We start from the raw sequence: 24,035 nt of genomic DNA, 5'->3' as shown, positions 1-24,035 counted from the left end.
GAAATTCAAAATATGTGAAGGAAAGATAGAAATAAAAAGAAAAATAAATCCATAATCATATTTGGAGCTTTCAAAGCTCTCAGTTAATGACAGAAAAAACAGACCCCAAATCAGTAAGTATATAGAAGACCTGAACAAATACTATAAAAACATTGACCCTATTGCTATATATTGACTACTCCATCCAATAATTGTAGATTAGGTTACTTTTACATGTGGATGAACTATTCAGCAAGATAGGTCATATCACAGGATATAAAACAAGTCTCAATAATTTCAACATATTGAAATTGTGGAGACTCCATTTTCTGACACAGAGGAATTAAATTAGAAATAAATGTCAGAAAGTTATCTGAGAAATCTGCAAAAATTTGAAATTAAGAAAAATTTATAAATGATTATAAACCGTTCAAAGAGGAAAACACAAAGGGAATTAGAAAATATTTCGGGGCTTCCCTGGTGGCGCAGTGGTTGAGAGCCCGCCTGCCAATGCAGGGGACACAGGTTCGTGCCCCGGTCCGGGAAGATCCCACATGCCGCGGAGCGGCTGGGCCTGTGAGCCATGGCCACTGAGCCTGCGGTCCGCAATGGGAGAGCCCACAACAGTGAGAGGCCCACGTACCGAAAAAATAAAAGAAAATATTTTGAAAAAAAAAAAAGCACAACATAAGAAAGTGTGGGATGCAGGTAAAGGAGTTCTCAGAGGGAAATTTATAACATTAAATGTTTATAACTTTAAATGTTTAAATGTGTAAATCTGTAATTTTAAATGAAAAGAATAAAGTCCCAAACCAATGATCTAAATGTCAATCTTGGAAGTTAGAAAAAGAAATGCAAATTAAAACTGAAATAAATAGAAGGAAAAATTAACATAAGGCCAGAAATAAATGATATAGAAAACAAACAATAGGGAAAATCTAATACAAGCTGTTTTGTTAAAAAATCAATAAGATTGATCAAGAAAAAAAAGATACAAATCATCAAAATGAAAAAGGGGCACACAGATGCAATGCCACAGACATCATCAGGTTGAAAAAGGAACATTATGAACAACTTCATGCTACTTATATGACAACTTATGAAATGTACAAATCCCTTAAAAGACAGAAATTACCAAAACTGACTGAAGACAAAAGAGAACATCTTAATACCTCCATGTCAATTAAAGAAATTATAATATCACAAAGATAGAAAACAGAAAAAGGAAGAAACAATTTCCAATTCATTTAGTGAAGCCAGAATTACCTTAATACCAAACCAGATAACTACTAGGAAAAAAACAAACCTACAAATAACTTCACAAAACATAGATGATGTTAAAATGTTGGGGAAATAAGAAAAATAAGACAATGCAGAGATAACGAAATGGTCAGTTGCTCCTTGCCAACTGCTGCCACAGTCTCCACACACAATCACTGTCAGCTGTAAACAAATTAAGCCCAGTGGTTCACAGGTGTTCACAGTCATAACACAAAAACGAACCTTCCTTCAGAAATGTAGCATTTAAAAGTTCTGAGGTGGAACTAAGAAAGATAAAAACCAGAATCAAGTGTACTGCTGGCTACCTTATGCTTCACTCCAACGCAGATTTTAAGTAGTCTCCTACTGGTATGAAAAAATATGATAACCATCTGCACTTAAATGTTAGCAGTGGTATTCAAAGAATGTATTAGAACTCGCTTGTTTACTGTTAGAGTCGTACAGCAACATGATCAAATTATTTGCCTGATGGACTATGGAAACTTTATCCTAAGCCAGTAGAATATGTATGATGGCTTAGATTTTCATAATTATTTTTTCATCTTAACATAACTCTCATCTCCCAAAACCACTTCTTAACAATTTAATGAGAATAAAACCACAGTAAGATAATCTCTATTTCTTACATTCAGATTAAAAATATAAAACGACAGAAGTAAAGGAGTAAACTTGGAATTCCAACCAGTCTCCAGATTCCTTAAACTGCCGTGTGATGACAATACTGTGTACCAAGCAAAAGCATAAAGTATGTTTTAAGAGATTTTCCACTGGAAAATATACACAATTTAACATTCAAAGGTCTTTAATTTCCCACGGCATTATCAAATAGCAGCCTTTTCTCAAGGCACTTTGCTATCTAAACAGAAGACAGCAACAGAAACAACCCGCCAGTCCCTGTGCAGTGAAGTTCTCCTAAGACTGCAGTACCACCCTGAGACTTTAACCACCTTTGAATTTAAAGCCGTCATTCTAAAATTTTAATAGGGAGTATAGTAGGTGATAGAGGATTTAAATCGGGGCTCACTCCTAGTAAATTCTCATTATTATATGAATTTTGAAAAATTAAAATTATATCCTCTATCTATACTCCATTAATAAATTTAACCAGAAATTCTATACGATCAGAAGAGAAATTGGCAATTCTTATACTCCTGAGTGTCAACAGCAGCTCTGACCTCAATTTCACTGAAGCACACACCTGGGTGGGTCTCTGCCAGGTCAAGTGCCAACTAAATTCTTCAATTAAAAAAAAAAAGCGTTTAAGGAACATTTACGCACTAACTGCTGCAAGGTAACTTTCAGGAAACTATCTTAACACCAAAACAAACACAAAGAAATCCTACCAAATAATTTTTAGAAACTGTGAAATGCCATCTCTAGAGTCAGAAGTTGGTAGTTGGTAGTTGTGTTAAGGACATTTTTCCTCCTTAAAAAGAAGTTTCTTATACAATAGGTTTCATTACAGGAATGTATTGATTGAAACTAGTTTCACTACCACTAATGTTCTGCTTAATTTTAAAGATAACATAATACTGAACAGAATAATGTGTTCTATTAATAACATTTTATTGAAACAGTAGACTGATTTATTGCATGTTTGTCCAAATAAACACCCAGATCATTTGCCATAAATCTTCTTGAGTCTAAACAGAAGGCTGAGATGCAACTTGATAAAAATAAAAAGTTATCATAAAACATAATGAAAAATCCAATCTGAAAATTAAACAGTGCACTGCCCAGCTTCATGCTTTGTTTAGGGTCTGAAGCTTGCAATGAAGATGAAAGAATTGCTCTAGTTTACTTAAAATGGCTATTGTGAGTCTTCATTTGGGAAAAACTATAAAAATAATTAAAATCTGTTAGAGGAAGTCTGGCCATTTAGTTTCTGAGGCAATTCACTCTAAGCGCATTGCTCGTACACTTTAAGATAAAATAGCTTATTTTTTATTTAAAGATACTTTTTAACTTGAACTTTATTTTGTGGGGGTGAGAGAGGGCCGAACTTAACAGGCTTGTGTCCACGAACTAAAATACTTCTCCCTGGAGCTTTAAGTTTGCAGTGAGTCTACTCAGACCCATTCTGGTGGTGTACGTACACACAGGAGTGTGCATGTACACCAGCTATGTCGTAGGTGATATGTGAGAGGATGCTATCAGGGCATTCCTCTGAGAACAGTGATCCACATGCCACTTGGAAGGCAACATTTGCATTTCACAGCCAAGAGATAAGGCTGTGTTCTACTACATATTCTATATAAACTTAGTCCTTTATCTGTAGCTGATCTGCCTCATGTAGAAAGTTGTTAAAGATCTCTTCTATATTATTTACCATTTCGAAAAATTCTTGTTTTCTAAATTTATGTATGGCATTCTCGATATTAGGAAGTCTAACTTGTCCTGTAATCTTTCAAATTAATTTTGAAAAAGAGAAGTTATTTAACTATCTTAAAGAAATAGCAATGTTTGCTACACAAATTTAAAAGTAGGATTATAGAAACTGCAATATATTGACTTCAGTACAGTTAGATGTAAGAGTTCTATATTTAAAGCACCAGAATTTATTAACCAAGACTCAACAGTGCAATTATATACTCCAGCTTACAGAATACCCGCCACCTGGGTAAATCCTTCATCTACTGTATAACATATCATAATTCATTAAGCAGTCCCTTATTGATGGAAGCTTAGATACTGTGCTGACCACTGACGCATGGCTTACTCCACACTCCATTTAATTATAAAATGTGGGAAACTACAGACTCCCTTCTATTAGCCAGAGCTCTGGATGTCAATTAGGTTCTGCTTATTTCACATGATTTTGGGGGTCTTCTTTGTTTGTCTCTGCTGGCAAGGACAATGGTGAAAACATGAGAATTCTCTCCAGCATTAACAAAATAGGGAACATTTTTCAGTTTTTTGGGGTAAGAAGCAGCAGTGCGGCAGCAGCAGAAGCACCAATGGCTTGTTGACCTGGCTTCCTAACCTTTTGGTCTCACTGGTGGGAATCTATTCTGTGGTTTCCTGGATGTCCAGAGACCAGTGCAGCAGCAGTAGATGCTTTGTTCTGGATTCCAGCATAGCTCCAGTGATGGTCTCAGAGCATTATGCCCTGAGTATATAAGTTCTATATTGTTCTGAAGTCACCACCCGAAGTCCAACATAAAATCGCTTCTTAGGCCCTTCCAAAGCTTTTATTCCTAGTATATAAAATTCCTTCTTGTTTAAAATATCTTGAATGGTTTCTGTTTCCCACACTGAACTCTGACTGACAAGTCTTCTGCTCTTACTACCAATGAATTCTTTTTTTTTTCTGAATTAAGATACAATTTATGTACAATAAGATTCATCCTTAAGTCTATGGTTATTCAAGTTTTAAGAAATGAGTACAGTCGGGTAAGCACCATAATAATCAAGAGAGTTCCATCATACCAAAAAAACTCCTCATGCTTTGTAATCAGCCTTAAAAATTCTTGATTTGCTTCTGTCTCTGTAGTTTTTCTCTTCAGGAATGTCATATAAATGGACTCACTCTTTGAGTCTCGCTTCTTTCACTTAGCATAATGCATTGGAGATTCAGGTATGTAGTGTGTATGTTAACAGTCCGTTCCTTTTTTTGCTGAGTAGGGCCATGTGGATTGTTTCCAGTTTTTAAGGAATATGAATAAAGCCACTGTAAATACTCACATATAGGTTTTCATGGGAATATAGGTCTTCATTTCACCTGGGTAAAAATCTAGGAGGTAATCCTGGTAAAAAGTGGACCTGGACTAGGGTGGAAGCAGTGAAGGCGGTAAGCAATGGTATTAGTTGTGATATGTTTAGAATGGGCTGGATGTGGTGATGGATTGGCTCTGGGGGTGAGAGAGAAAGAAAAATGTCAATTATGACTTCAAAGATTTTTCCTGAGAAACAGAAAGAATAGGAATGCCATTTACCGAGCTAGGCAGATGAGAGAGTTACAGGTTTGGAAGGGAAATCAAGAGTTCAATTTTAGTCACACTAATTTTGAGATGTTAGTGGACAGACCCAGTATATGTTTACTGTTAGCTTCATTAGATTGAAACCCTTTAGGGTACAATCTGTACCTTTTACTGATATACAATTTCCCACAATAGTAAGGGAATGGATTAGAAGGTTTGGGGGTGTTTTTCACCCCTAGAATTCTGCAGTGAGAATCAGGCTGTCACAGGTATAAATTTACAAGTGCACTAAGTTTCTTGTATTCCACAAATGGCTACTTAAAGGGTCCCTATAATTTAGGTAAGTATGGCATTGCTCTGCGACAGCTTCAAACCAGCATTTTTAAAGCAAAGAAATACCATTTTCTGGAGAACATGAGGCAATTTCATGGTTAGGGAATTTTTTATGTTGAATTTTCCATTTTTTGTTTCCATCAATGATTGCTATACCTCTATCCTATTTTTGGTCAGAACAAACAGCTTTAGTTCCTTAGATCTTAGTGTGGCATGATTTCAAATGACAGCATCATTTTAACTGAATTCCAAGGCTAGACATGGTGTTTTAGCTTTGATGTTGCCCCCATAATCAGAAAGGGATCCCCCAAAGCTCAACCAACATTACCTCTTATCCTTCCATAGTATATACAATGCTTAACCTCCATCACTTTCCCTTTAATGGATCTGCAACCCCAGGCAATGGAGACTCAGGTAGTTAAGTCCCTATGTGATCCAAGCTAACTACAGATCTAGTGGAAGCTGAGGAGACCAAATTATGGCACTAGAATGAAATATGTTATAGTAACAACAGAAAAGTTCTTCATTAAAAAAACCCACAGAATGGTACAACTCCCTTCAAGATAATCTTTAGAAAAAGATACTTTCTTCAAATGCCTCTTTGCCCAGATAAACATAAGCTCTTCCTTATTCTTTTCAATACCTAAGACCTCTTCATTACTATTTATATTTTAGCTGCCCTAATCTTTATGACTAACAACTTCTAAATAAATACTCTACCAGTTAGTAAATGAGTAAGGAAAGAGAAATCCATTAGCTTAAATAAATTAGGTGTTTTCTTTTTCTTGTAATGAAGCCTCTGGAAGAACACAGTCTGCAGCTGTTACAGCAGTGTCACAATGTCATCAGGACTTCAGTTCCTTCTATATTTTTGTTCAGACATGGACTTGCCACCTTCTACTCACAAAATGGCTATTTAATCTGCAACATCAGGTCAGCATTCCATAGAGCAAAGCTTCTCAATCTGGCCTCTTGACATTTGGACAAGATGATTCTTTGTGGTGGGAGACTGTCCTGTACGCTGTAGGATGTTTAGCAATACCCATGGCCTCTACCTGCTAGATGCTGCTAGCAACTGTTAGTTGTAAAAACCAAAGATGTCTCCAGACACTGCCAAATTTCTCCTGGGGGTCAAAATCATCCCTGGTTGAGAACCGCTGCCATAGGGGAAAAAGAGACTGGACAAAGGATGAAAAGAGGCATAAAATCGAGTGTAGCAGAGAGTGGAGCCTGCTACACTCCCACCCCACCCCCACCCCCGGGCCCTCCTAAGGGAGTTTCTTAGAAATCCCATGGCACAAATTCTACTTACATCTCACTGGCCAGACCTGTATCCCAGTGCCACCCCATCTGCAAAAGAGGCTGGGTAATGCGGGTTTTATCCTGCGACACTGTTACTCTCAGTAAGACTGGCATTCATTTAAGAAGGAATAAGGGAAGAATAGATAATAGGTAGGCAACTAGCATTCTCTGTGACAGAAAATGTTTCAGTACTTTATTTGCAAGACAATTTTGTGCAAACTGACATTCTTGAGCATATCCTTGCAAAGGCTCCCAAGATTTTAAAAAGAAAGTTTACCTTGATTTGTGTCTTATATAAAAGACTTAACTCTTTTTTGGCAGAGGCTGACTTCTCCCTTAAGAATTGGTTATTCTTTCCAGCTTTTTGTACGTAATCTTTTTCTTCCTTTTGGACATAAGTTAGGTTTTAAGGCTCTGTTCATTTTTTTCCCCAATCTTTCTTTTTTCTTTCTGTTTTAAAAGTTGAAAAATATCTATTGATCTATCTTTAAGTTTACTGACTTTTTTTTTTCTGTCACTCCACTATGTTGATGAGCCCACCCAGTGAATTTTTTATTTCGGATACTGTATTTTTTTGGTTCCAAAATTTCCATTTGGTTGTTTTTAATAGTTTCTATTTCTCTACTGAGAAATTAATTTAAAGTGTTTACATTTATGCCACGCAGAATTGCTATAAAAGCTTCTTCAAAGTCTTTCCCTGATAAATTTCAAAATCTGGGTGACCCTGGGGTTGGCATCTCTCTTTTCCTTTGAGAATTATTTATAATTTCCTGGTTTTTTTGTAGGCAGCATAATTTTGAATCATACCCTGGACATTTTAATGTTATGCTGTATTGGCTGTCAGTCCTTTGATCTTTTATAATCTGCTAGAGGATTTGTTTGTCTGTTTTAACAGGCAATCAGGTCAGTTAGGTTCAGACCACAAGTTCTTCCTCACCTCCTCTGAGGAGTGGTTCTAACTGAAGGCCAGTTCTCAAAGACTGTGGTATGCTGTTGTGGGTTTGTCTGACACATGCACAAACTAGTACTTGTGCTGGTTATACAAACTAGTACTTGAGCTGGGGGACACCCTCCCCAGCTCTCTTTTTTTTCTAAGATGTCCTCCTTAGTCTTCATCACAGATGCCCCTTTCTGGGTTATCTGGCAGGAAAGACAGGGTTTCTCTTGTAGCACTTCTACTATAGCTGCAGCCTTGCAACTGGGTCTGTCTTAGGAGCAAAGCTGGGAAAGGTAGAAAAAACATAAAGATCCCTCCCCCATACTATTAAATGCAGGACCCATTTACTTGATTTCTCTGGATAGAAAAATGAGGTTTCTATCAGAGTTTTAATTGCCAGAGCCACTGTTGCCCAGCTCCATAACTGGGGGCAAAACCACGGGAAAAAAGAAACAAAACAAAATAAAACACTAGGAAACGCACCCCAAACTAGTTGCCCCTCCAGGTTTTAATTTCCCAGCACCAACTGTCTGCTTTTGATTATTTATGTAGTTGCTTTTATATTTTGTCCAGAGCTTTTAGTTCTAATCAGCAGGAAAGGTAGGCTATAGGGGGCTTACCTCAACGAGGCAGGAGTATAAACTTTCTAAAATGTCTTTTGTATGTCATAGAAGTATAAGCTTCTATGAAAGTCATAGGAACTAGCTGCACAAATCACAAAACCTTAGTAAGTTAATAACAAAAAATAAAAAGCAATTAAATACATTCATTCTTAAATCAAAAGTGTTAAAATAAAACAATAATCAGCATGAAAAAGGAATTTTTCATAGCCAAGTGTCTGAACTAATAAAGTCAGACTGTCAGTGGGTCAATCTGGTTATGGAGAAAGAGACCAAAATACTTTTATTATTCTTCCTTTTAAAGCAACTTTTTGGGAGAGGGAGTGAGGGGAGAAGGGGACAAGCCTAATAAGAAGCAAGGCATTTAATACGGCAAAGTCAAAGCATCATCCAGGAACCCTAGAGTGGCTTCCTCCTATATGAATGTCTTACAGTGTCACAGACATAACAGGAAAGCAAAGCCAGTGTGTATGTCCAGGTTAGACACAGGCAGTACTCGAACAGATCGAAATGTCTAACTCTAGACATAGGAGTTTTCTCCTAAAACATTGCCAAGATAATGCATGCTATCTTCAGCCTCTTGGTATAGTTAAGGATGGATGAAATATATATTATAGTCTCTCTTGGAATTAGAAACAACATTAAAGAGTACAGCAAAATAAACAGGGTACTTCAGAGAAAATTCTTGAGCTTTTCTCAATCTGCAAATGTTAATGCCAGAACTCTAATACAAAAACACCTCCCCTTTCTCCTGCTCCCCCACTATTTAATTACTTTTTCTTGGTAAGGGTTGGTATACTAAGAAAGAAACCTTAAGCTGTGGCAAGACGTTTATTGCTTCATGTTATCTTCTCATAGCTTTAAAGAAAAAAGAACCCAAATATTTATTTACTTTCTGTTTTTAAAGTTTAGAGCCCTTTTAACAGACTCAGCAATCAATGAGAACAAATATAAACATTCTCATCTACTCCAATAACAACCAAACAACTGTCTTAGAATCCTGGTCCACATCACTATAGCCGTAACTAATTGACCTTCAGCAAGTTACTTACTCTCCCTGACCTCCATAGAAGAGGATAATGATGGTGCTTACCTCATAAGGTTAAGGGACGAGAATTAAATATGTCAATATATATAAAGAGTATAAAACAGCATCTAGTAGAGACTATGTGCTATATAACTATCAGCTATCATTGTTGCTGTTATTAAAATAGTATGAGTCTAACAAGGTGGAAAAGTGGGAAAAGAATGGATTTTAGAGTCATTTGATAATGTGCCCAACACTCACTGTGTAACCTTGGGCAAATTACTTAACCTTAGAAAAGTTATTTCATCCTTTGTAAAAAGGAGTAAATAATAACTACTTATGGCAGTTTGAGGATTAATAAAAGACACTGTTTATAAAATAAATCGCACACAGAAGCAATCAATAAATAATAGTAATTATTATTATCACCATCACCCAGCTTCTCCCCAAACAATAAGGAATTCTTCTGCCCTCTGTAGAAATCACACATTTTACTTTGAGTTCTTCAAAAGAAACCAGAAAGATGCAACTTTTCTTGCATTGAAAACCACTAGAACTTTCCTTCATTCCAAAAAAGGAGAAGTAGGAGAAAGGTGTATTTAACTAAAGTTTTTGCCAAATCCAATCCTCTGACAAAAGAATGATTCTCTTGTTAGAGGTCTAGGTCAGAACATATCAACAAAGCAGTTTCATCATTATGCATGTCTCATTTTAAGAGCAGTCACTTCATGTTGTTGCTTTACTACTGCATCAGTGATTATTCTGGTATGGAATGGTTTTTTAGTTGACACTTGTAAAAATAAAACTGGACCTTAGATTAAACTTGGTAGATTGAATAGTAGAGGAATGGCAGGAAAGGAATATAAAAAGGTATAGACATACTGAGAAAAAAACTGGAAAAGATACCAACAAAATTTTGGATGTTAGAAAGCAGGTGGATGAATCAGTAACTGATTTAGCATGAACAAAGCAGAAACCTCACTCAGAAGCAGGCTGACTGGTAGTAGCTCAGGAATAGGAAACACTGGGTATTACCAAAAATGAGAGAAGTGAGGCTGAAAAGAGAAGGACTGATAGAAAATCTCTTCAAGGAGACACTAAGTTTTAGGAGGAGAGTTTTTAAGAGTTCACTCAACAGAAACTCACTGAGAGCTTTCCTATACAACATCTTAAAGCACATCAGAGACAGGCATAGAAAAATAACAGTATGAACTTACTCCACTCATGAATGTCTGTCAAATGAATGAATGTATCCATGTATTGTCATGAGTTGAATTCTACAACTCAAATTAAGTAGGTTTATTTCTTATTAAACTACTATATGGTATAAACTTTCTTGATATGGAAAGTTTATAAATGGACTCATAAGCTATATAACTAACACCCCTAAGTCTATTATTGTCCCACTAACTGATTTGACATTGATATTGCTGTTTCCCACAACTGTCTTAATTATCCCATCATGGAGTTATAGCTTCAGCTTTCCTTTTTTAATCTATTTTCTATATTATTTGGAAAGTAATCAATAAACACAGAACTAGAAATACCAACATTTAAAGGAGGAAATAAAATGAAAAATAAAAACATCTCCGTTCCCTACTACCAATCTCACTCCTCAGAGGTAAACTTTCTTCTCTATTTCTGACTTTAGTTATTCAGTGTTACCTCCAAAACTTTAAATTATTATGTTTAGACCTCTATTTCTTCTGTAATTACAGTTACAGATTTGTTAAGGAAAATCCAGTATTTTCCTCCCTATGAAAGATATACAATTTAGCTCATTTACACTACATCCTTTAAAGTTTTTCTTAGCCGTGTTTTTATCTTTAGTTCTTCTGTACATTACCTTTCTAACGTTGAATAATAATTATAATCTCTACTTGATCCACTACTTTAGATTGTATCTCTGTAAAATGAGAAAGTCAGTATCCATACTTTCTTCCACCTCCATGCATCCCCTTCCCTATCTAATTCTAAGGACCAATGAATAAATGGAAAGAACAAATATGAATGAGGAGTCAGGGAAACTGTTAATTTTTTTAAGTTCTAGAAATCACTATTAACTGTTTACACAAGGAGCTACCTCAAGTGAGGGCAAAGCAAAGCCTGCCATTCCCACTGTCAGTATCTACTATTAATGTTATGAGTTACTTTTTTCTCTCAACAAGCACCTCTGAGTTCTCAGTATCTACCATTTAAAATTTTTTTTATTCTTTGAGCATACATTTCCACTTTAGGGAATAGAACTTGCAAACACATTCAAAATCATGTGTACAAGGATATTCACTGCAGTATATTTTGTAATAGAAAATTACAAATAACCCAGACATGTATCAATAAGGGATTGAATAAATAAATTGACATAGCCGCACACTAAAATGCTGAATGAACATTAAAAAGGATGCCGTTAATATATACATGTAATCCCCTGGAAAGTACAGGATACATATTATTAAGTAAGAAAATAAAGTTGTAAAAATTATATGTATAGTATTAACCTACTATCCTAAAAATTAAAGTATTAGATCTGCATAGAAAAAAAACTGGAGTAATATACAAAGTTAACTAGTTACTGCTGAGGAAGGAGAATACAGAGGACTTGGAATTAATACACCGTACATTTTTGAATTGCATGAATATTCTAAGGCCAGAATATATTAGCTTAACAATAACAAAGAAACAATAAACAACCTTAAAATATAATATACTAACAATAAACTATCTTTAAACATTTTCTGTTTTTCCCGGCTCATGTTCACAATGACTAAATACTAATCTCCCCAGCTATTTCTGGAGTTCTTGGGACAGAACCTCTCTCCTAAATGATTTAAAGAAACCAAAGGGGGCTTCCCTGGTGGCGCAGTGGTTGAGAGTCCGCCTGCCGATGCAGGGGACGCAAGTTCGTGCCCCGGTCCGGGAAGATCCCACGTGCCGCGGAGCGGCTGGGCCCGTGAGCCATGGCTGCTGAGCCTGCGTGTCCGGAGCCTGTGCTCCGCAACGGGAGAGGCCACAACAGTGAGAGGCCCGCGTACCACAAAAAAACAAAAACCAAAAACCAAAGGGCCATGCTGGAATGAAAAGAAAAGCAGAAAAATATTAAAAAAAATTTGGGTGGGGCTTCTGTTAGTTCTTGTAGATTTACCCATGTTCTCTCCTTGAGAACCTATCCAAGAGCAAATGCTAGTCTAGATGGACCACAGATCTAAGCTTAGGCAGTAATTCTCAGGAACTCAAATAACAGTGGAACATAGTAATCCATTTTATAAAGCACAATTTTTCCTTGTGCTTCAAACCAAATGAATACTGGTGGCTACAAAAATTTTATTCGTAGAAGATTAAAAAAAAATCCTTTATTCATCAATCTCAATTTTATTCTCAAAGTGCTCAATTCTGATGAATTCAGTACCTCAGGACCAACAGAAATGAAAACCAGGTGTGATAATCCCTAAATTGACATAATAATTCTGACTGAATGTCATAAGTACAAAAGATGAATAACTAAACATAAGGTCATTCCCAAACACATGATATTTTTGGTTTCCACCAGAACCTACTCCACAATCACAATAAAATCAATTATAACAATAAATGATGATACCAACTGGAAAGCTAACTGTTATATATTACTTACTGCATGCAAGGTACAGTTCTACTTGCATTTATTAACTTTTCAATCCTGAAAGATAATCTATGAGCTCTATTCATTACATTTTCCCCATCTTTCAGATGAAGGAATTGAGGCTTACTGATGTTAAATAACTTGCCAAGGTGGTAGAGTTTAATATATAGAAACCCAAGCATTCTGGATCCAAAGTTCATACTCTTAACTGGCATTCAGAAAGAATCCTTGAGGAATGAGCAGAAAAATATCTTGTCCACCAAATAGCAAGCCCTAGAGCAAGACTATAATTATAAGTAAACATCCCCAAATATGGCTTAAGGAAGTAGAATGCTGTAGCTTATCCAATGGTCACTCAAAATCTTTCACACCCACACAATATTTAAAAGCCATGAACTATATTCTAGGGTATAGCCAAATGCCTAACATTTCTAACTCATGGTGATGGTTGTCTATTTATTTGTCAGGAGGGAAGTAATTTATTGCAGAGTAAACAATGAAGTGTGCACAATACCTAACTATATCATGTTAACAGTCATGGTAAAAAAGAATTGAAACATGGAAATTTCAGGTTTTATATCTACTTCTTCAATCTATATTCACTTATATAAAGATGTCACAGTCCAGGCCTAGTCCTCTGTTCTCTGGGGGCCCCCGCCAGGCCTCGTGGGCCCTAGGGGTGCAGGAGGGAGGTGGGGGGCAAAGAGGAATGGTGGGCAGGGAGGGGCTCTCCAGGATCAGAGGATCAGGAGAGGTGTGGAGGGCCTCCAGAAAGTGGGCAGAGACGGAACATACCTCAACATAATAAAGCCCATATAAGACAAACCTACAACTAACACCATATTCAACAGTGAAAAGCTGAAAGCATTTCCTCTAAGACCAGGAACAAGACAAGGATGCCCACTCTCGCCCCTCTTATTCAACATAATTTTGGAAGTCCTAGCCATGGCAATCAGAGAAGAAAAAGAAAGAAAAGAAATACAAATTGGAAAAGAAGAAAACTGTCACTGTTTGCAGATGACATGATACTATATAAAGAAAATCCTAAAGATGCCACAGAAAACTACTAGAGCTACTAATCAATGAATTGGTAAGGTTGCAGGATACAAAATTAATGCACTGAAATCTCTTGCATTCCTATACACTGACAATGAAAAATCAGAATGAGATATTAAGGAAACAATCCCACTTACCACTGCAACAAAAAGAATAAAATACCTAGGAATAAACCTACCAAAGGAGGCAAAAGGCTTGTACTCAGAAAACTATAAAACACTGATGAAAGAAATCAAAGATGACATAAACAAATGGAGAAATATACCATGTTCTCGGATTGGAAGAATCAATATTGTGAAAATGACTATACTACCCAGAGCAATCTACAGATTCAATGCAATCTCCATCAAATTACCAATGGCATTCCTCACAGACTTAGAACAAAAAATTTTACAATTTGTATGGAAACACAAAAGACCCTGAATTGCCAAAGCAATACTGAAAGAGAAAAACGGAGTTGGAGGAATCAGGCTCCCCGACTTCAAACTATACTACAAAGCTACATTAATCAAGACAGTATGGTATGGCACAAAAACAAACATAGATGATTGGTACAGGATAGAAAGCCCAGAGATAAACCCACGCACATATGTTGACCTAATTTATGAAAAGGAGGCAAGAACATACAATAGAGAAAAGACAGCCTCTTCAATAAGTGGTGCTGGGAAAACTGGACAGCTACATGTAAAAGAATGAAAATTAGAACACCGCCTAACACCATACGCAAAACTAAACTCAAAATGGATTAAAGACCTAAATGTAAGACTGGACACTGTAAAACTCTTAGAGGAAAACACAGGAAAAACACTCTTTGACATAAACCAGAGCAAGATCTTTTTTGACCCACCTCCTAGGGTAATGAAAATAAAAACAAATGGGACCTAATTAAACTTAAAAGCTTTTGCACAGCAAAGGAAACCATAAACAATATGAAAAGACAACCCTCAGAATGGGAGAAAATATTTGCAAATGAAGCAACGGACAAGGATTAATCTCCAAAATATACAAACAGCTCATGGAGCTAAATATCAAAAAAACAAACAACCCAATTAAAACATGGGCGGAAGACCTAAATAGACATTCCACCAAAGAAGACATACAGATACCCAAGAGGCACGTGAAAAGCTGCTCAACATCACTAATTATTAGAGAAATGCAAATCAAACTACAATGAGGTATCATCTCACACTGGTCAGATGGCCATCATCAAAAAATCTAGAAACAATAAATGCTGGAGAGGGTATGGAGAAAAGGGAACACTCTTGCACCATTGGTGGGAATGTAAATTGATACAGCCACTACGGAGAACAGTATGGAGGTTCCATAAAAAACTAAAAATAGAACTACCATATGAACCAGCAATCCCACTACTGGGCATATACCCTGAGAAAACCATAATTCAAAAAGAGACATGCACCACAACGTTCATTGCAGCTCTATTTACAATAGCCAGGATATGGAAGCAACCTAAGTGTCCATCAACAGATGAATGGATAAAGAAGATGTGGCACATATATACAATGGAATATTACTCAGCCATAAAAAGAAACGAACTTGAGCTATTTGTAACGAGGTGGATAGACCTAGAGTCTGTCATACAAAGTGAAGTCAGAAAGAGAAAGACAAATACCATATGCTAACACATATATATGGAATTTAAGAAAAAAAATGTCATGAAGAACCTAGGGGTAAGACAGGAATAAAGACACAGACCTACTAGAGAATGGACCTGAGGATATGGGGAGGGGGAAGGGTAAGCTGCGACAAAGCAAGAGAAAGGCATGGACATATATACACTACCAAACGTAAGGTAGATAGCTAGTGGGAAGCAGCCGCAAAGCACAGGGAGATCAGCTCGGTGCTTTGTGGCCGCCTGGAGGGGTGGGATAGAGAGGGTGGGAGGGAGGGAGACGCAAGAAGGAAGAGATATGGGAACATATGTATATGTATAACTGATTCACTTTGTTGTAAAGCAGAAACTAACACACCATTATAAAGCAATTATACTCCAATAAAGATGTTAAAATAAATAAATAAATAATAATTTAAAAAAACTGCAATGAGGTGTCACCTCACACTGGTCAGAATGACCATCATCAAAAAATCTACAAACAATAAATGCTGGAGAGGGTGTGGGGATAAGGGAACCCTCTTGCACTGTTGGTGGGAATGTAAATTGATATAGCCACTATGGAGAACAGTATGGAGGTTCCTTAAAAAACTAAAAATAGAACTATCATATGACCCAGCAATCCCACTACTGGGCATATACCCTGAGAAAACCATAATACAAGAGGACACATGTACCCCAATTCATTGCAGCACTATTTACAATAGCCAGGACATGGAAACAACCTAAATGTCCAACGACAGATGAATGGACAAAGAAGATGTGGTAAATATATACAGTGGTATATTACTCAGTCAAAAAAAAGGAATGAAATGGGGTAGTTTGTAGAGATGTGGATGGACCTAGAGTCTGTCATACAGACTGGCATACAGTGACGTAAGCCAGAAAGAGAAAAACAAATATCGTGTATTAACTTATTTGTGGAATCTAGAAAAATGGTAAAGATGAACCTATTTGCAGGGCAGGAATAGAGACTCAGACATACAGAATGGACATGTGGACACAGTGGGGACGGGGAGGGCAGGACGAACTGGGAGATTAGGTTTGACATAAATACACTACCATGTGTAAAATAGATAGCTAATGGGAACCTGCTGTATAGCACAGGGAGCTCAGCTCAGTGCTCTGTGACGATCTAGATGGGTGTGATGGCGGGGGGATGGGAGGGAGGTCCAAGAGGGAGGGGTTATAGATATACATATAGCTGATTCACTTCATTGTACAGCAGAAACTAACACAACATTGTAAAGCAATTATACTCCAATAAAAAATTAAAAAATTAAAACAATTTAAAAAAAGATGTCACAGTTAAAGACATTTAAAAAAATTATCTGGAGAGAAGATTCATATAAAATTTATTTTCAGAAACTGATATTCAGCCTTTTGCTATCGGAGTTGATTGCTCTTATATGTAAACTTCATTTTAGTTTTTGCACATTTGAAAATACAAAGACTGACATTTAAAGCCTGTGTAATGTGTCATTAAAAAGAAATTCAAATGGGAACATTTCTACTTTGTCAGGAATATATAGTTTGTTAGGATAGTGGCTATACTAACTGCTTACAAGTTTGAGTACTAAATATATCATGAACTGTTAAGTATATTACAAGGGAAAAGATAAAGCTGAAACAGGGCTGGAGAATTTGTTCTGATCCCAATGAGGCCAGGCAACTAGAATGTTGAAGGAAGACCATGCAGTTTTCCAAAAAGCTGCTTTATTGAGGTATAATTGACATGTAATAACCTCCACATATCTAAACTGTACAAACTAATAAGTTTTGGTATATGTACATACCCAGGAACCATCATCATAATCAAGATAATGAACATATCCATCACCTCCAGAAGTCTCCTTGTGTCCCTTTTTTTTAAATTTAATTTTTATTTTATATTGGAGTACCATTTATTTACAATTGTGTTAGCTTCAGGTGTATAGCAAAGTGATTCATTTATACCATATATATATATCCATTCTTTTTCAGATTCTTTTCCCATATAGGTTATTACAGAATATTGAGTAGAGTTCCCTGTGCTGTACAGTAGGTTCCTGTTTCCTGTGTCCCTTTGTAATCCTTTCCACTTACTCCCCTACCCCTGCATCTGCCCAACCAGACAAGCACTAATCTACTTCCTGCCATTAGAGATTATTTTGATTTTCCTAGTGTTTTATATTAATGGAATTATAGTATGTAATCTTTTAAGTCTGGATTCTCTAACTTAGCTTAATTATTTTGACATCTATCCTTGTTGCATGTATCAGTAGTTTCCTCTCATTGCCAAGTAGTATTCCATTATATAAGTATACCATAATTTATCAATGCACCTGCTAATGACATCTAGGATGTTTCAAGTTTGGGGCTATAAAAAATAAAGCTGTGGGGCTTCCCTGGTGGCGCAGTGGTTGAGAGTCCGCCTGCTGATGCAGGGGACACGGGTTTGTGCCCCGGTCTGGGAAGATCCCACATGCCGCGGAGCGGCTTGGCCCGTGAGCCATGGCCGCTGAGCCTGTGCGTCCGGAGCCTGTGCTCCACAACGGGAGAGGCCACAACAGTGAGAGGCCCGCGTACTGCAAAAAAAAAAAAAATAAAATAAAATAAAGCTGTGAAAATTAGTGAGTGGATATATGCTTTTACTTGTTCTGGATTAATAACTAGTAAAATGGATGGAGCACATAGTAAGTGTATGTTTGGCACTTTCTTAAATAAACTTTTGTAAAGTTGTACAATTTTACATTCCTATCAGCAGTGCATGAGAGTTACAGTTCCTCCACATCTTTGTTTGACAGGGCTTTTAACATTTTGACCAATAGCCAAATGTTGAATAGAACATTTTGACCAATAGCAAGCTTTTAACATTTTGACCAATAGCAAGCTTTTAACATTTTGACCAATAGCCAAATGTTGAATAGGTGTGTAGTGGTATGTTATTATGATTTTTATGTTCATTTCCCTAATTACTAATGATATTGAGCATCTTTTTAAGGTGCTTATTTGCCATCTGTACATCTTCTTTCATGAGGTATCTGTCCAAATATTTTTCCCATTGTTTTAATTCAGTAATTTGTTTCCTTGTTACTGTGTTTTATGAGTTCTTTATGTATTCTGGATGAATTTTTATCAAACATACTTTTTAAAATATTTATTTATTTAGGCTGCTCCAGGTCTTATTTGTGGCATGTGGGATCTTAGTTGCGGCATGCAGGATCTTAGTTGCGGCATGCGGACTTTTTTTTTTTTTTTTTTTAAAAATTGATATACTTTATTTTTTAGAGAAGTTTAAGTTCACAGAAAATTGAGCAGAGTACAGAGTTACCATATACCTCCTTTCTCCCAACCTCAGTTTCTACTGTTACTAACATCTTACATTACTATGGTGCATTTGTTACCGTAGCTGAACTAATGTTAATACATTGTTAATAATTAAACTGCATAGTTTACGTTATGGTTCACTCTGTTATACTGAAAGTTCTATGGTTTTGACAAATATATAATGACAGTTATCCACCATCACAGCATCATAAAGAATAGTTCACCGTGGTAAAAATCACCTCTGCTACCTATTAATTCCTTCCCTGAACTCCTAACAAAGAGTGATCTCTTTACTAGTAATCTTTTTACTATCTGTAAGTTTTATCTTTTCCAGAATGTCATATAGGTGGGATTATATACTATGTAGCATTTACTGACTGACTTCTTTCACTAAGCAATATGCTTTTTATGTTCCTCCATGCCTTTTGTGTCTTGAGAGCTTGTTTCTTTTTATTGCCCATTAACATGCTCTGGATGCACCACAATTTACTTATCCATTCACCCTTTGAAGAACATCTTAGTTAATTTTAAGTTTTGCAAATTCTGAGTAAAACATTTACGAACATTTATGTGAGGGTTTTTGTGTGGACGTTTTCAGCTCATTTGAGTAAATACTTTGGAGCATGATTGCTGGATCATATGGTTAAGAGTATATTTCATTTTTTTTAAAACTACCAAGCTGTCTTTCAAGGTGGCTGTGCCGTTTTGCATTCCCACCACCAATGAATAAGAGTTCCTATAGCTTCACCCTCACCAGTATTTGGTGCTGTCAAATGTTTGTAGATGTTCTTTAGCAAATTGAGAAAGTTACTCTCTATTACTAGTTTGCTAATGTTTTTATAATACAGCAATGTTGCATTTTGTCAAATGCTTTTTTTACATCAATTGATATAATCATGATTTTTATTCTGCAACCTGTTGACAGGATGCATTACATTAATTGATGTTTGAACATTGAACCAACCTTGCCTACTTGAAATAAATGCCACTTGGCCATGATGTACAATTTTTTATTCATTGTTGTATTTGATTCACTAATATTTTGTTGAATATTTTTGCATATGTTTATGAAATATTGGTCTGTATTTTTCTTTTCTTATAAAGTTATTGCTTGGTTTTAGTATTAGAGTAGTGCCGGTCTCATAGAATGAGTTGGAAATTGTCATTCATCACTGCTGGGAGAGTAACACATCTATGATTCTATGGAGTGAAGGCAATGGGAGTCCCATATTTGGTAAATCTTCTGGATTCTGTCCTAGGTGCTTACTCTCTTGGCTGATTTGAATCTGTATCCTTTCCTTGTAATAAAACATGTAATAAAATTATAACCATGCTTTTTAACAGCTTTCAGTTATTTTTGTAGTCTTTCCAGTGAACTGTCAAACCTGAGAATGATTTGGGGAATCCACTGAACTTGCAATTGGTGTCAGAAGTGAGGGCAATCTTGGAGACTGTTCTCTCTAACTTTGCAGTGGGCCTAAACTCTATACACCTTTTTTTTTCATGTAAAAGCTTTTTTTTTAAAAATAAACATACATATATTTAAGGTGTAAAGCATGATTATTTTATATGTGTAGTTTAATGACTGACACAGTCAAGCTAATTTTCATATCTTCTCACACAGCTACCATTTGTGTGTGTGTGTGTGTGTGTGTGTGTGTGTGTGTGTGTGTGTGTGAGATGAGACAACCTGAAATCTACTCTCATAGCAAATTTCTGGTATTCAACACAGCATTATTAACCACAGTCATCGTGCTGTACATTAGCTCTCTAGACATTCATCTTACATAACTGCAACTTTGTGCCCTTTGTCCAGCATCTCCCTGTTTCCCTACCTCCCCGCCCATGATAACCACTGCTCTACTCTCTGCTTCTATGTATTTGACTTTTAAAAATTGCACATGTAAGTAGGATCATCTTTTTGTTTATGCCTACCTTATTTCACTTATAATGTTCTTTTTATTTCTCTTTTGGCTTAAACAAACATTTATTTCTCAAAGTTCTTGTCAATATCTGTAAGTCTGCTTCTACTTGTTTTATTCACTACTTCACTGTATATTTTAGATTCCACATGTAAGTGATATTATACAGTATTTATCTTACTCTGTTTGACTTATTTCACTTAGCATAATGCCCTCCAAGTCAATACATGTTGCTGCAAAAGGTAAAGTTTCATTCTTTTTTATGGCTGAGTAATATTCTATTGTGCATATATACCAGAACTTCTTTATCCATTCAACTGTTGATGGACACTTGGGTTGCTTCCATGTCTTGGCAATTGTAAATAATGCTGCTATGAACAGTTGGATGCATGTATCTTTTTGAATTAGTGTTTTTGTTTATTTGGGTATATACCAAGGAACGGAGTCGCCGGGTCATATAGCAGTTCTAATTTTAGATTTTCGAGAGACCTTCATATATTCCACAGTGGCTGCACCAATTTACATTCCCACCAACAGTGTAGGAGGGTTCCCTTTTCTCCACATCCTCACCAACATTCGTTATTTGTGTTCTTTTTGATTATAGGTATTCTGACAGGTGTGAGATGATATAGAGACTACTACAAACAAGTATATGCCAACAAAATGAACAATGTAGAAGAAATGGACAAACTCCCAGAGAGGCACAATCTCCCAGAGTGAACCAAGAAGGAACAGAATATATGAACAGACCAATCATCAGTAATGAAATTAAATCAGTAATTTAAAAACTGGCAACAACCAGAGGTCCAGGAACAGATGGCCCCTCAGGCAAAATCCACCAAGCACTCTGAGAAGAGCCAACACCCACCCCTGTCAAACTACTCCAAAAATTTCAGAGGAAGGAACACTTCCGAACTCATCCCACGAGGCCAGCATTGCCCCAGTTATCCAAACCTTGTATTTGTCAAAAAGTTCTTTTTATGAATCTTCTTGAAGATCTTTATTCTACAAGAGCATCAGAGTAAAACAATAATTGTTCTCATCACCCGCTTGGGCATTAGCACAAGGTGGGAATCAGCTGCATTCTTTATTTATCCCTCTGATTTTTCTGGAACCTTTCCTTTAAGGAGAAATCACTGGGTTCTGCGGAAACTGTGAGTGGTGACCATCAGGTAAATCTGAGACCAGACCAAGTTCAACCAAAGTTGTCATACTTACTTCCCTTGTAGGATTCCACATGGTATTAAGAGGCACTGTGGGAAGAGCATATTAGTAACTGCCATGTCTTGGTCCTGTGGATTACCTCTGCCCGGGGAGAAATTCCAATGGCAGGCATGGGTGACACATGCTCTTCCTTAGCAGATAGCAGCCTGGGAACTCGTCTGACACTTTGACCTCCACATGGAAAAATCTTTTCTTTTTGTGCATAAAGGTGGCCTTGGAGGTCCAGATTTCAGGGAACTGGCCCACAGTCCCCAGGAGGGTCGCGGCTTCCGCCGGTGGGGCCTCTCCAGAGCCGGCAGTGTCGTGAGGCCGCCCTGCCCTGGGGCTGCAGGGCAGCCGGCATGCGGACTTCTTAGTTGTGGCATGCGGACTCTTAGTTGTGGCATGTGGACTTTTTAGTTGAGGCACGCATGCGGGATCTAGTTCGCTGACCAGGGATCAAACCCCGGCACCCTGCATTGGGAGCAGAGTCTTATCCACTGGACCACCAGGGAAGTCCCTATCAAATATTTGTATTCCAGATGTTTTCTCTCAACCTGTGGCTTGTCTTTTCATTCTTTTAACAGGGTCTTTTGAAAAACAGAAGTTTTACATTTTGATGAAGTCCAATCTCAATTGGTTCTTTTATGGATTGAGCTGCTGGTGTTGCAGCTAATAAATTTATAACTGATTGCAAAGATTTTCTCCTGTTTTTTGGGGGGGGGGAGTTTTGGGGTTTTTTTTTGCGGTACGCAGGCCTCTCACTGTTGTGGCCTCTCCCGTTGCGGAGCACAGGCTCCGGACACGCAGGCTCAGCGGCCATGGCTCACGGGCCTAGCCGCTCCACAACACATGGGATCTTCCCGGACCGGGGCACGAACCCGTGTCCCCTGCATTGGCAGGTGGACTCTCAACCACTGCGCCACCAGGGAAGCCCGGGGTTGGGGGAGTTTTATAGTTTTAGGTTTTCATTGTTAAAAAGGAGACAACCAGCTCAAAATGAAGTCACTTGTCCAAAACCCAGGTCACCAAACTGAGACTTAACACCCAACTTTTACAGTTTTCAACCTTTCCCAGGAGAGGAATCTTAATCCAGTCAATCCAAAATTACCTATGAGGGGACTTCCCTGGTGGCACGGTGGTTAAGAATCCACCAATGCAGGGGACACGGGTTCGAGTCCTAGTCTGGGAAGATCCCACATGCTGCAGAGCAACTAAGCCTGTGAGCCACAACTACTGAGCCTGAGAGTCACAACTACTGAAGCCCGTGCACCTAGAGACCGTGCTCCGCAACAAGAGAAGCCCCCACAACGAGAAGCCTGAGCGCTGCAATGAAGAGTAGCCCCCACTCACCGCAACTAGAGAAAGCCTGCATGCAGCAGTGAAGACTGAACGCAGCCAAAATGAATAAATAAATAAATAAAATAAATTTATAAAAAAAAATTATCTGTGAGGTAATGCACCTGATAGATCCCTGCCCTCCCCCAAAGGATGGTGACCTCACCTGAAACAATGCACTCTTTACTAGTAACTTTCTTGTCCTGCTCCCTTCTGCCTATAAGAGTCTTCCATGTTGTATAGCTCCTCAGAGCTCCTTTCTATTTACTAGAAGGGATGCTGCCCTATTCATGAATTGTTGAATAAAGCCAATAAGATTCTTAAAATTTACTTGGTTGAATTTTGTTTTTTAACAACATTTAGGTCTATGATCCATAAGACATGATTTAATGGGAATACTCTACCTAATGCCCCAAGAATTATAAATTTTATCCCTCTGGTTGATAGGAACAGTTACTATTCCCAGTTGTTATTTTACTAATATGAATTCTAAAATGAAATGGTCACTTTCTCTGAAAGGTTCCTATCACTTGTTCCTCACCAATTAGGTTTTCCTTGT

The 24,035-nt window shown here is 37.2% G+C and overlaps 1 protein-coding gene across 16 annotated transcripts in view; it reads right to left on the bottom strand.

The window, feature by feature from the left end:
- Window positions 1–24,035, bottom strand: part of KIAA1328 (KIAA1328 ortholog) — a 381,988-nt gene that overhangs the window by 192,214 nt on the left and 165,739 nt on the right. The window lies entirely within an intron of this gene.

This window comes from Aethalodelphis obliquidens, unplaced genomic scaffold (assembly GCF_003676395.1).
Source record: "Aethalodelphis obliquidens isolate GAN/ISIS:26980383/991018 unplaced genomic scaffold, ASM367639v1 scaffold32, whole genome shotgun sequence".
Taxonomy (NCBI): Eukaryota; Metazoa; Chordata; class Mammalia; order Artiodactyla; family Delphinidae; genus Aethalodelphis; species Aethalodelphis obliquidens.
Note: the sequence above shows the minus strand (reverse complement) of the source record. Positions and strands in the feature narration are given on the sequence as shown.